The sequence below is a fragment of the Aulostomus chinensis genome, chromosome 11, assembly GCF_037954235.1.
Source record: "Aulostomus chinensis isolate RoL2024-O1b breed Wild chromosome 11, RoL_Achi_v1.0, whole genome shotgun sequence".
Taxonomy (NCBI): Eukaryota; Metazoa; Chordata; class Actinopteri; order Syngnathiformes; family Aulostomidae; genus Aulostomus; species Aulostomus chinensis.
In genome coordinates this window covers 19,607,416-19,620,890 of record NC_141330.1, presented here as the reverse complement: position 1 = coordinate 19,620,890, position 13,475 = coordinate 19,607,416, and the positions used below count along the sequence as shown (strand labels likewise).

The following is a 13,475-nucleotide window of genomic DNA, read 5'->3' as shown; positions in this document are numbered from 1 at the left end:
ATTAAGGATGAATGATGTTTCTTTTACCATTTCTGTCTGTGTATGCAAGCGTGTGTGTGTGTACTTCTACAGCTTGGCCCTGTCTATCAGAAGAAGAGTGCTGCTGTCAGTGTGTGCACGTGTGTGTTTGTGCATGTGTGTGTGGAGTAAAAAAAATAAAAAGATCAGGAGATGAAGTTATGAAGCCCGCCCCCCAACCCCACCCCACCCCTCCCAGCCTGACAAGCCAAAAAGGAGATGTTAAACACCTCTCAATCTGTCAAGCGAGCCGCTGAAATAGAAACAGACCAGCTTTTTCATTACTAAGTAACCAAATTGATACTTTTGACAATGTTTTCTATCAGATATGACAAGTGGCCCCAGATATGGGAGTAAGCAGGCCGACCAGCCGCCTCTCCATCTCTCAGACATTATCAACTAAATTCCTGCTGTCAGCTGTTCATCTGGATTAGATGGAGACAAATCCTCACATCCTCAACTGCTTCAAATCTGTGTGTCACACACAGTTTTGTTGTTGTAACCCTTTATTTATCCGAGGAGAGCTGACAGGGCTGCATACATTCATACCTGTGCCGTGTTCAGTGCCACAATGACCCAACCTGGTGCTTGAACCGATGATCAGCGAGTGATAAACATCTCTGTCCAACATCTATGAGCTAAAGCGGAACGTGAAGAGAACGATAGTGAAGTTCAGTGATGCAACAGCATTCGAGTGGCTTCTTAACGTTACTTCTGTTTAACAACAAGAAACAAACTTACAAAAAAACACAACATGATGAAAGTGATGTGATGCACTTGTTGGTGAAATGCAAAATGTGGGTGGAGAATTGATCGAACGCTTCAGATTTGATCTACCGCAAGTGGGCGGGGCTTAATGGCCTAATGAACACATATAGTGAGAGAGGAGAGGTCTGTCGACCTCCACCCACACCTTTCTCATCCGCATCTTCATCTCACTGTCAGCACTCAGCTCTGATCTGTGATATTGCCCAGTAACCTAGAATAACCCCCCCCAAAAAAATGTTTTAAAGAGCACAAAAAAGTAGCACTTATTTTTGAACACAGTCTATCTGTGAGACTGGTCACTGTGCTTTATTTCATGGGAAATTTGAACCACAAACAAGTCCCTTTGCCAGTGTTGACTGCTATTGCATGTGTGTGAGCTTTGTTCTGTTCGGTACGTTCAGAAACGACAACATCTCCAGTTACAAACGAGGGAGATTAGTAGTGCTCACCCCTTTCGTGTCGCATCACGAGCATAGTTCACCTGTTTAATTTCTGAATCAAGTTGCATTGTGCAATCCATGCACCAAACCTGATGTCTTCATACAACAAAAATGTGTCCCTTATTAAAAAGTCAATCACAAGCATTTTAAAGTTATAGCAGAATGTCCGTCATGAACCACCAGTCAAGGTTGTGGATACAGACGTTCCGGCTGGCTTTTACCAGGTTAAATTAGCCATCTCCGACCTCAGGACCCGACCTGTTCCCAGGCCATTGTGGTGATGTAGTCAGTCCACCCGGTCCTCACTTTTCTCTTCTCAGTTCAATTGTTCTGGAACACCTCCCTAGGGAGGTGCCCAAGTAGCAACCTAACTAGATGCCTGAACCACCTCTGCTGACTTCTTTCAGAACAAAGTAGCAGTAGCTTTACTTCGTGTCCCTCGTGGCTGTATCCCTGAGGGAGATGCCAGACACCTTCTGAGAAAATTCATCCCAGACTTTATCTGATTCTTTAGTTCTTCTTTAGCCATTGAGAAATCCATGAGGGCTAAACTGGAAATGATTTCAGTTGGAAATGGACTTGCATGTCCTGGACTAGCCGTTTGCATAACATTCTGTGCTCTTGGCTTTTGTTCCAAAAGGTGTCAATGCTCCCAAGGTCATAGTGGACAAACGCATTCCCAAACGTGGGACATGAATGAAGCTAGAAGGTCTATGTGTTACCTGATAGTGTTTAGCTCGGCGTGTGTTTCTGCTAACAGCAACAACCACTCTCGCTCAGCCGTAAACCACTGTGCTACATAACATCATTGCCTCACAAACACACATAGAACTACTTTAAGATCATGTTAAAACACACCCACATGCATACTGTTTTGTTTATGCACAGACACACACAACTAAACACAGAAACATTCCTTCAAACCATCATCAAAAGATCAATTTATCCCTGGTTCTCTCTCTCTTATCCTTTTACTCCCATTTCATTCTTTTATTGCACTCGTTCATGCAAATTTAAGTGCACGCAGACACACACACACACACACACACATACATACACACACCCCTCCTTTGCGCACTTAGATGGAGGACGGCCACAAGGTTTGTTCTATTTAAACCTGTAAAACACGGTGTCATCATTTTTCTGACAGTCCTGCAGACAGAATTTATCTCATCATTAATTAACCATCATATTTCCAACACAGTGCAGCTTAATTAGCACAAGGTCATTGGGGAGGGCTTATTAAGTGGAACAAATTTGGGCAAATGTAAGAGAGCAGACAGAGGAGGGAAGATAAAGGGAGGAGAAAAAAGAAGAAAAGGAGACAGAGGGGTGGATGTGATGGAGAGATGGGCAGAGATGGGAGAGGAAGAGAGGAAAGGAATAGAGACAGAAAGGAAGTGTATAGGTGTGTGTGTGTGTGTGTGTGTGTGTGTGTGTGTGTGTGTGTGCGTGCGTGCGTGCGTGCGTGCGTGCGTGCGTGCGCACGCGCGCGCGCCAATTTGACAGTGCTGGCTCAATGATTGATAACTGCACTGGTTTTGAAAGCCTAGACCAGGAGACTGGGACGGTAGCTGAGGGAGAGAGAATGTGAGAGACAGGGAAAGGGGAAGTGTGTGTATGAAGAGAAGGAGGGGGGATGTATTGGAACCAGCAACTGGGGACCCGTGAGAGGGTGGTGTAGAGGCGATGCGGGTTGTTGGGGGGAGCCAATTGCAAACATATGCTGGCTGGCAGGCGGTGGAGAGATGGATTGCAGTGGGACAGTGTCAGAGAGGCAGTTTCATCACCATCTACGGCCCTGTTCACCTGGTATTTTTAGAACACTGGGGAGATCTGTTAGTCAAAGCAAGAGAGGAGGAGGAGCAGGAGGAAGAGACCTGTCTCGCTGTAGGTAACGCCCGGCTTCACTTAGCCACATCCGTCTGGGCCCTCAGAAGCTATTTTGGTTGGGTATCTTTTAGCAGTTTATGGTCCCACGGATAGGAGCTTTAAAGTAATGCTGATTTTTTTTTTTTTTTTTTTTTGTAGTGGTAGTACTTTTATTATCTTGTTCAGTTTAGCTTATTACTGATGTCCCTATTTGACCTTTGAGTATGCAGAGGTAGTGAGCGGCCCCAGCTTAATGCCCAGGAGCCATACTGAGGCCACTGGCTTGGTTAGGAGGAGGAGGTGGTAGAACTCTGTAAGAAATAAAAGTGAAATAGAAATTCTCATAGCCAGCCGGCAAATTCTGTGGTGATCAATGCCAAATGCAGCACTTCCTTTTTCTCACAAACCTGCAATTTTCCTTGTCATATGATGTCTACTTTTATTTAACCTCACATGCGTGTTTTTAGCGTTTAAGGAAACGTGAGACAAAAGCCAAACAACGCACATGCTTTATTTTACTCTGATTCACGTGAGACGCAACGCTGCGTCATGTAATGCAAACACTGCTAATGAGTTTAGTGTGTTGTAGTAATACCGGTCAGAGAGGACTTCAAAATGAAAAGGCTGTTGGGAAGGGGAGGATGGGTGAGATGACAGACTGGGCGGGAGAGAGAGGGAGAGAGAGAGAGAGAGAGAGCTGAACTGTTATAAAGTGACACAACTGGGTCTTCATCTCAGTCACACCACCCCTCCTCACTGCAGGCGCCGAGCAGAGATGAGGGCTTTTTGTCCTTTTGTCTGTATGTGTGTGTGTGTGTGTGTGTGTGTGTGTGTGTGTGTGTGTGTGTGTAGGCTCTCTTAGGGTCCTCGTAAGTACACGTATACGTGGTTGTTTTTCGTTACATCGTGTCAGGTTGTCATGCATTCAAAGGTGCTAAAAGGATTGCATTACAGCTCAGAATCAACCTCCTTTGTTTTCACCCTATCCTTGTTTCTTCATATGCAATTCATTTGCAGGATTTGAGCAAAGACAAATAAACCTGATCGTAAATGTCCCAGGAAACTATTCTCAAGTTATGTTGAGTTTAATCAAATGTTGAATATTTATAATAGACTGTAGAAGAGAGAGGACACAACGAGTGCTGTACACGGAGGAAAACAAGATTGATGTCACTAATCAGTCACAAGTGCATCATCATATTGAAGTAAACAATCCCCCTTTGTTAAATGAGTCAAAAGGCAACACAAAAATGTTTGTGTGCACGTGTGTGTTTGAAGGTTGTTACACATGTTTTCAATATCATCAAAGCATAATTCACATTTTACACAGCAAAGTTCATTTTCAATTATTGTTTTTTATAATCTGCCTTTATAACCTGTGTTACGTGTGTGTGTGTGTGCGTGCGCGTGTCTGTGAGTTCCCTGCCGCTATAAGAACCCACGCCGACACTTCAAAAACAAGGGAGTGGCTTGAGAGTGTGACTGACAGCGGTGACCTTGCCTCAATTGCTTGTAATTAGTTCTTTAAAAACAGGGCGCCAAAAGACAACTGACCTGTCTCACATACGTGTTTTCACAGGTAATTGTTAAAACGCCTGCCATTTTCACGCTTGTAATAATAAACTCCTTGAACTAATACACTCATCACTCTTAAAGCAGGAGTGCTGACAACCAAGAAGAAAGATATATTTGTTTAAGTGAGGGAAAAAGAAAAGAAAAGAAAAGAAGGCATGATACAAGCAGCTGGAGAGAATGATTTCAGTGTTTAGGAGATGTGTAATTGCTTAAGTCTGCTCACAGTTTGGATGTAAGTTGATGGAAGCTCGGTGCTGTTAGTGTTACAACACCTCCAAAGGAAAGAAAGCAACTGAAACAATCAGAAATAGCCAGTGTGATGCATGCAGTGCAGGTACCACGACTCAAAAAAATGAAGAGAGCGTCCGTTATAATCAAATATAGGAACAGAGGCTGGAGATTTTTTTTTTTTTTTAACATTTAAGCTACTAATTATAAATCCAAGCAAGGGAGAGGACATTGAAAATAAAGAAAATGAATAATGTTACAAGGTGAGTTGATAGCAGCTGGTACATCAGCACGTAGTTACATGCAGATACGCTGCGACCTGCGGTGTTGATTTAACACACTAGGATAAATGAAGCTTTAGAAGGGCTGATGGCCCTAGAGGGGAACAACTATATAACATACAGTAGATGTGGCCATATTTACTATCATTAGTAGATTGACCTCAATCTTGAAAAGTATTTTTATTCCAAGCATTTCAAACAATATTTCAATTTCATTTTCATGCAAAATAAAATATTCTTCTCCCTGGTCCTAATATGTATTGAAAGGTGTTTTTTATTGATATAGTAATCTGTGTGTATTTTCATTCATATTCAACATTTACCTCCAATTTTAATTCTTGGCATGAAATGGCTAGAGAAAATGTTGAGAAACATGCAACAGTAACACACAGTAGAACCTTTAAAGAACCCTGGTTTACATGCTGTAATTCTCAATCTATCACACATGATAGCATTCGAACACATTCCTACATTTGCTCCAGTCACTGTGCCAGGGGCGGAGTTTGGCCGAGCGGGCATCTGGCTCTGCAGCACCGGGCTCTCGGCTCACAGCCGTGTCCCAGCATGCTGCACAGTGCAGCCATATTGCCCCAGCACCGAGGGCTGGGACCATCCTGGCTGGACTGGGGGAGTGGGGGCGGAAGAGCCCTGCCTGGAGTCAGCATGGTGGCAATATGGACCACACAGAGTAGGCGGGGGTCAAGTCACACAAACCCTGTGTTGTGTGTGTGTGTGTGTGTGTGTGTGTGTGTGTGTGTGTGTGTGTGTGTGTGTGTATGTGTGCGCGCGTGTGTGTGTGTGTGTGCGTGTGTGTGTGTGTGTGTTTGGGGGCATAAAGGAGAGAGTTAGCTGCATGATGGAGAGATAAAAAGCAGATAAAGACAACCCCTGATTCATTAGAATAAATCCTTTGCCTTAATTATTGATAATGAATCTGCTCTTTAATCTTTCCCTTTCTTCCTCCCCTTATCTGCCTGTGTCAGCACTTTGTCTTTCTGTCTCGGTGTTGGGTGGTAAGGCCTAGTTTTCAGCCACCCAAGGGCAGCAGTCAATAACATCCCGTGCTGCTGGTACTGTAAGCAGGGATGTGATTAGCACAGAGAAGCAGCAGGAAAATATTGACTTCAAAGTTGCCTAAAATATTTGGACTCACTGTGGAATATTAGATGTCTTTCAATTCAGTTTTTGTCAACCAGAAAGACTCAAATTTATGTCAAAATAAACCAAAAGAGGCACCATAAAATAAACAAGTATCACATAACCGCTGACCAACATACAACGATGCACAGTGCAGTAACCTTAGCACAGTGCACTGATTTAGTACGCTTGAACTCCTGTGCAGCTCCATTTCCCAGAGGTCTTTGCAGCTCACACACTCCCAGTGTGGTACTGGCCAGGCCTCTGCGACCCCCAGCTCACCTTTGTGTTTCCTGGCTGGTTGTTTGAACGGGAGCCAGTGGACACCGACTCGCTGTTTACACTACTCAATATTTCATGGCGAATGAACACTTGCAGAATGAGGGATCGTGTTAATATTGCTGTTAAAATTAAGCGATAATTAAAATTTGTTAGTTTAAAAGCCATCACAGTCTATAAAAGTTTGATTACTGGAAAATTAGGTGCATTAAGTTTTTATGGGTTGGCCCGTGCTATCACTTGGGAACAATTTTTATGCACTTGTCAGGGGCATATGGTGCAGAGTTGTGTGTGTGTGTGTGTGTGTGTGTGTGTGTTTGTGTGTGTGAGAGAGTATGTTGCTGACACACTTTAATGTTAACGTCTTTACCGCTGTGGTTTTACCAGTTAAAATAAACCGCTGTTTCACCACTGTGAGAAAATGCCAATTATAAATGTGGGCCAGTGATTTGGAGAAAGGTCAGAGGTCATGTACATCTCATGTCATTTGGCAAATGATGTCACATCATACCCTGGCTGCGCGTTGTTGTTGGTCACTCTAATATCCGGCTCCTTGTTGCGGGGTTCAGCGGGGTCTTATCGGATCCTATCACTAATAATAATGTTAGTTGGCTTTCGACAGCCCGTTCCAGAGTTGGATGCCACATGACCTTGACTTGTTGAATAAATGTGCAGCAGTAGTTTGTCTTCTCCTGACAGCGTCTACCTCATCTCGCCATTGCAGCTGCACTAGTCCCTTCGGCTTTTGAAGTTTTTCTTTCCCAAAGAATGATGTCACCCACCACTGAAACTCAAGTGACATTACTCAGCCAGACAAGAATGGAGAATGTGCTCAGTTCACCTTCATATTCATTTCACATCCTGTGGCACACAAGCAGGCCGTGCTACAGTGACACAATTGTGCAGCTAACTGTTGACAGTGGTCAGACATTATGCACCGTGGGACTGTGGAAAAACTGGGCTGTTGCCAGACTGTTTTTCTTCGCTATTGAAACATCAGACTGTCATTGAAGAAATGGATGTTGCCAGGCATCACTAATGAACCAATTAATCAATGAATTAACTGAGCAGCGATTAAATTAATGTGAGCTGGACGAGCAAGCGGCAGTCGTGGATATATCCTGTGGAAGGTTATTAACACACACACAAACACACGCACACACTAACACGCACAACAGGCAGCGATCAACAAGGCCCCTATTAGGTTGGACGACCTCCTGAACCGTTCTCTTTTCAGCTAAATGTAGGAAAACTTTACTCTTGTTTTTTTTTGTTTTTTTTTTTGATTTGGACTAGATCAACATGATTAGATGTTCCTATGCAGGATCACATGAGATGTTGTCATGTATATTTATTTTATTTTTTCATTATTCTTGCCAGCCTTCAATCCGTCATCTTCTTCAAAGATAAAGATAAACTTCATTCATCCCGTATTCGGGAAAATTCTGTTGTTATTGTTGCAAGGGAGAAAAAAAAGACAGAAATTAGTGCGAAGAAACTTAAATGAGATTAACAGACAAGTCAAAAAAACACATATATACATATATGTGTATGTACATATATATGTATGTATGTCTGTGTATAAGTATACAAAGAGTATAAAAATAATAAACAGCACCTTTCAAAGCATTTCTGGATGCTGCAGTTCAATGAAACATAACTGATTGTTATAGGCTGAAAGTCTTCCCTGAGATCACATCTGTGACATAATTTCCCTGTAGGGGAGCTTTCATGAACATTGTTTTAAATTTACTTTAGATGATTAGAAATATTGTTGAAGTCAATTCGTGATTTTTTTTTTTAAAGGATAAAACGTGATGGTCATATTCTGAAATAAAGGAGTTTTAGAAACATATAAATCAAATCAATGTTTATCTTTATAACTCTTAAGACATCCACTCATTAGAACATATTTGTAGTGAAATAAATGAAAGGTATTTTTCATGTGAGTGGGGACTTCTTAGAGCTTCCTAATGGAACCCTAGAGATACTCCAAACTCACACATGTAGACCATTTCCTGTCATGTTTTATTGCATTAATCTTCAGATAAACGTGACAGTACACATGCAGGTATCCAGAGTATGAGGCCCCCCCCCACGATATTTTAGGAGTCTCAGGTGGGGTCAGAGCGGACGAGAGGGTGTCCTTGAGAGATTCTTCATTTGTGCTCTTCCATGTGGGAAACGTAAAAGAATTTTGACTGGAATTCTAAGTTTCCCTTTGTCACTTCCTCGCGTACAGTATAGTTTGTTTATTAATGAACAAACTGGCAATGATAGTATTTTGTTATGTTCCTGTATTTGGAGCACTGTTGCATGTAATGGTGTAAGTGTGGGAGACAAAAAAAAAATTAATTCTGAAATGCATCTTGATTAGGATTGTAAAACATATTATTTATTTATCTTACTTTATAGAAGTCCCTCATAACAAATCCTGCTTGTTGTCTAAGACTGAATTGTGAGTTAAGGCTAAATTTTACTTAAGTTGGTGACTCAAGGCAAAAATGGCTGAGCAAGCAAGGAGAGAGATGACGGCACGTACAAGGATTCTAAGGGTTAATAGGACAATGCAAAATTGGTAGAAAAATTATAAGTTCATTTTCATTCAAATTCATAAATATATATATATATATATATATATATATATATATATATATTTTTTAATCAGGAAGTGAGTAGCTTAGGTAATCAATTATTAATTAATTGTAGGTTCTTCTGATCAAATGACAATCAGCTTGATCCTTAATATGTGTGTTTAACAACTGACCATGCAGGACTCACACTCTACTTTTAGACGGCCCGTTTAAGGGCGCACCTTGCCATAGTGTCTAAAATGATAAATGCATGAAAATATAAATGCACATACATGAAATGAAGTGACGGAAATCGGAGATCTGTGTCCAAAGGACAGGCTGAACTGCTGCCATTCTTTGTAGAAACACACACTGTAGCGCCGGATCAGTTTGTTGTGTGTGAATAGAAGTGGAATGGTATAGTGGTACTTTTCACAGTGTTACTGTGGCTACTTTTGGTTGTTGTCAGTCCGACACTGTATGGCATCATCTTTACATGCCGTAGCCTCAACAACCCCCTTCAGTAGGTTTGAGTTTAGACTTTGGGGTGTGTGTGTGTGTGTGTGTGTGGGAGGGGGGGGGGGGGGATGTTCAGGGGCTCCCTTGATTATGTGACATCCTCCGGAAGACCGCTGGACTTGTTTCCTCCATTACTTAGAGGGGGGAAAAAGAGGCCTTTTCACTATTGAGACTGTCACTCTCAATTTGGGCTAACGGTAAGCATGCACAAGGTCTCCTGGATATCCCCCCACCCCACCCCCACCTGCTCTCACCCCACTCCCAGTCAGCCCCCCCCCCCCCCCCCCCCCCCACATGCACACCACCCCAGCCTCCCCTCCCCCTGCAGCGGATTGCTGCGGTGACAGTTTGATTAGATCATCAATCGTAGCCGTTAACAGCGGTTTTCCTGAGCACCTGGACCAGCAGGTCACAGCTGGCTCTGAGCTACCGCTGTCCCCCTGACCCACAGCTATGACTGGTGTGTTTGTGTGTGTGTGTGTTGCATGTTCACTATAGTTGCAGGCACACAATTACATGTACTGTCCAGGTGTGTTTATGTGAGACGACTTCTGAATTGGGAGTTCCAGTACAGCTGTTTTTGTATTTCACTCAGTAATGGTCCAGGTCCACGTGTGGGGCAAACATCCTCATACGTCTTCATGTGTAGGTCTGTGTACTGTACATGTTGTGTATTTGTAAGTGTGTCTTAAGTGATCCCAACGCAGTGCAGAACCTTAGTTGATGTCCACTACTGTATGAACGCAACACAAACAAGAAATGTATTCCCCCTCGGGGCCTTTAGCCATTCCTTGTTATTTCACGAAATTTTTTTCCTCTGACCTGAGAGGTCGAAAAACGTATGAATGTTTTAATTATTGACTTTGGCTGTGGGAGACTAATTTCTAGGGAATGAGGCTGATGGCAAACGGAAACATAAATGTTGCATTCGGGGATGCTTGTTGAAGATTAAAATAAAGACTTACAGCTGCTGAAAAGACAAAGACGACGCATCTGTATTGTTGTGTTCTGGAGACGATACGCTCCAGCATGGCTTGTTCTGTGTGTCTTCAGGTACGCAGATACCAGTGTGTTACAGTCATCTAGAACTCCGCACACACTCTACACAGTAGAACACACATATAAATTCCCCTCCTTGCTCGTGCTGTTTTTTTCAGTGGTTGAATCAGGTTCCTCATCATTCTGGTAAAGCCGTCAAATTTATGGTGTAACAGTAATGGGGTAAAGTGTGTGTGTTTGCTGTTTCTCGTGTAATCCATGTTTAGATAAATGTCCCTGTTTTTTCATAAAGCTTGTTAATGGCAGCATGGCAACATATGCTACTGATTGTACCCCGCCCACCCATTTCTTTCTCTCTTTTTCTCTTTGTCTTTCTCTGTTCCACTACACCATACACTCACACTCACACACACACACACACACACACACACACACACACACACACACACACACACACACACACTGACTCCACCAGATGCAGTCTGGCCATTATTTTGTTGTGGAGAAGCTAAAGTTGTAAATTAATATGTATGGTGCATTATGGAGTAATGATGATATCCATCTGCTCTGCTCGTAGGTTAGACTCAGTAAATCGTCGGCACTGTAATGACAGAACTGCAACAATAGGATTCAGGTTTATCCACTCCAGTGTCTTTTTGTGTCTTTTCACGTAATTGAATGCACACGTGTTGCGTAGTTGTAGATATTGTGGAGTATTTGATATGTCGCCACTGTTATTGCATAAAACCAGTCCAATTGCTTAAGCCTGACCCATTCTTTATGTTATTGATTATTTTTTTTATTGATTTGCAAACCTGCTGTCATCTTACATGCTGCAATTTTGTTTCTGGAGAGAGTGATGATTGATAACACAATATGGAAGAATCACCTTTTCCAATAAAATGCAGTGTTCTTTAACATTTGAATAAAATCAAACATCGAATGAAATATAGAATAGAATTTTTGTTGTGAGCCAAGGAAAATACTCTAAAAGAATCAAAGTACTGAAAAGAAAAGAAAGATGGTGCACATGATTTGTCTTCCTCTGACTGACGCTGAGACTGACAGAGCAGTAAACGTACAAACTGATAATTAGTTCTCCAGTGAACTTTGTCTGTGTGGGGAACAAAACACTGCTAAGTCAGAAAAGCAATTACCTTCTCAGGCCAGGACATGGCAGTAAACACGTGATTGTTCTCTGTTTTTGTCGTTTTTGGGTTGCATTGTTCTAGAAGGCCAGAGACGCTTGTTGTGATTATTAATGGCCGCCTCCCATTAACCTCACCATTCTAATAAACTCAACAATGGCCCAAATCACCTAAGCAACGAGGACGGTGAAGGCGACCCCGTCCCCCCCGTCCAGCCAACACTGTAGCTGCTACTATCCCCCAACCCAATGACCAAGATTAATGAAACCTCCGCCGTTTTTAATTAGCGCGGCCTCAGTCATCAATTATGTCTGCCCCACCCCAAATACAAATATTGTTATATTTGGGGGAAAATTCTTGATTTATTTCATTGTGCTGCCCGATGGAGTGAGATGAATGGCCTACCATCATGGTCATTTGCAGGGAAAGGGAGGAGGAGGAGAGAGGATTGGGCTGGGAGGGTAAGAAGACCACTAGAACGGGGGCTACATTGCACGTATAGTAAAGGACATAGACAGGGTCAGCCAGGAAAAGGCAGGTCTACAGGGACGGACCAGCCTGGGTCTCTGTGTCCCTGCATAGGGACGTGACTGCAACTGTCCTGGCACTTAATTAGATTTTCCTTGAACCTTCAGCTGCACTGATACCAGTTTTTCTAGAGCCGATGTGAAGAGCAGGCAATCTATTCATAAAAACTACTTCTGATAAGAAATGGCAACTGTATGGTAGCCTCTATCGTTTTTACGGAATTGCGAAATAAAATATATTTCTAAGGCTACCTGAGAAGAACAGGATCAACAATTTTTAACGTGGTCCAATTATAAATTTGCATTTCAAATCGATGTATTCAAAATATCTTTAACATAAAGTTTATTTAGAGAAATACTGTAGAAGTGCGGTAGTTTGTGCCACAAACACTTGCTTTCCTCTATAACCGGCTGCTACTTTCAGAGCTCAAGTCACTGATGAGCCGCTCTAGCACACTTTTATTAAGATTGCTCTCACACAAGATATTTTAAATACTCTATATATCTTCTTGAGTGAGCTGCTCTGCCTCTCCATGTGGTCAAAAAGAATTAATTCAGTTTACAACAGTAGAATCAACATTTTATCTGCAACCTGTTTTTATTATTTTCATTCTGACTAGGCCTTGTTTCATCCATTCACAACACAAAGCCTCAACATATTCCATGTTAGTACATGGACACATAATCCTAACTGACATGCGTACAAATATTTATTTCAGCTGTAATGACAAGTCATAAAACATAAAATGTCTTATGAGATACTTAACTGGGGTTTCTGCATTCCCCAAAATTTTAATGTAATTATTATTAATTTTGGTTTATTCGTGTGTCTTCTTGCACGTTAGTATGTAGGAATTGGATCTGCACAATGGTGCATCTATTCATTGAGTGAGAGAGATCATATCTAAGGTTGACGTAGACACAACTTCCTCCAGTACAGCTTATAATGAAAGAGAGGCACTTCATTCCTGCTGATACATTCTGAACATAAACAGTTGGACTTTGCAATAAAAGAATTACGGCAATAAATCACAATATATGTTTTTTTTTTTTTTTACATGACAGTATAATATATTGTGTTAAAATCACTGTCACCCATGTATGTTGTGGC

The 13,475-nt window shown here is 42.0% G+C and overlaps 1 protein-coding gene across 2 annotated transcripts in view; it reads left to right on the top strand.

Moving 5' to 3' along the window:
• The window catches only part of znf407 (zinc finger protein 407), a 150,797-nt gene that overhangs the window by 63,268 nt on the left and 74,054 nt on the right, over window positions 1–13,475 (top strand). The window lies entirely within an intron of this gene.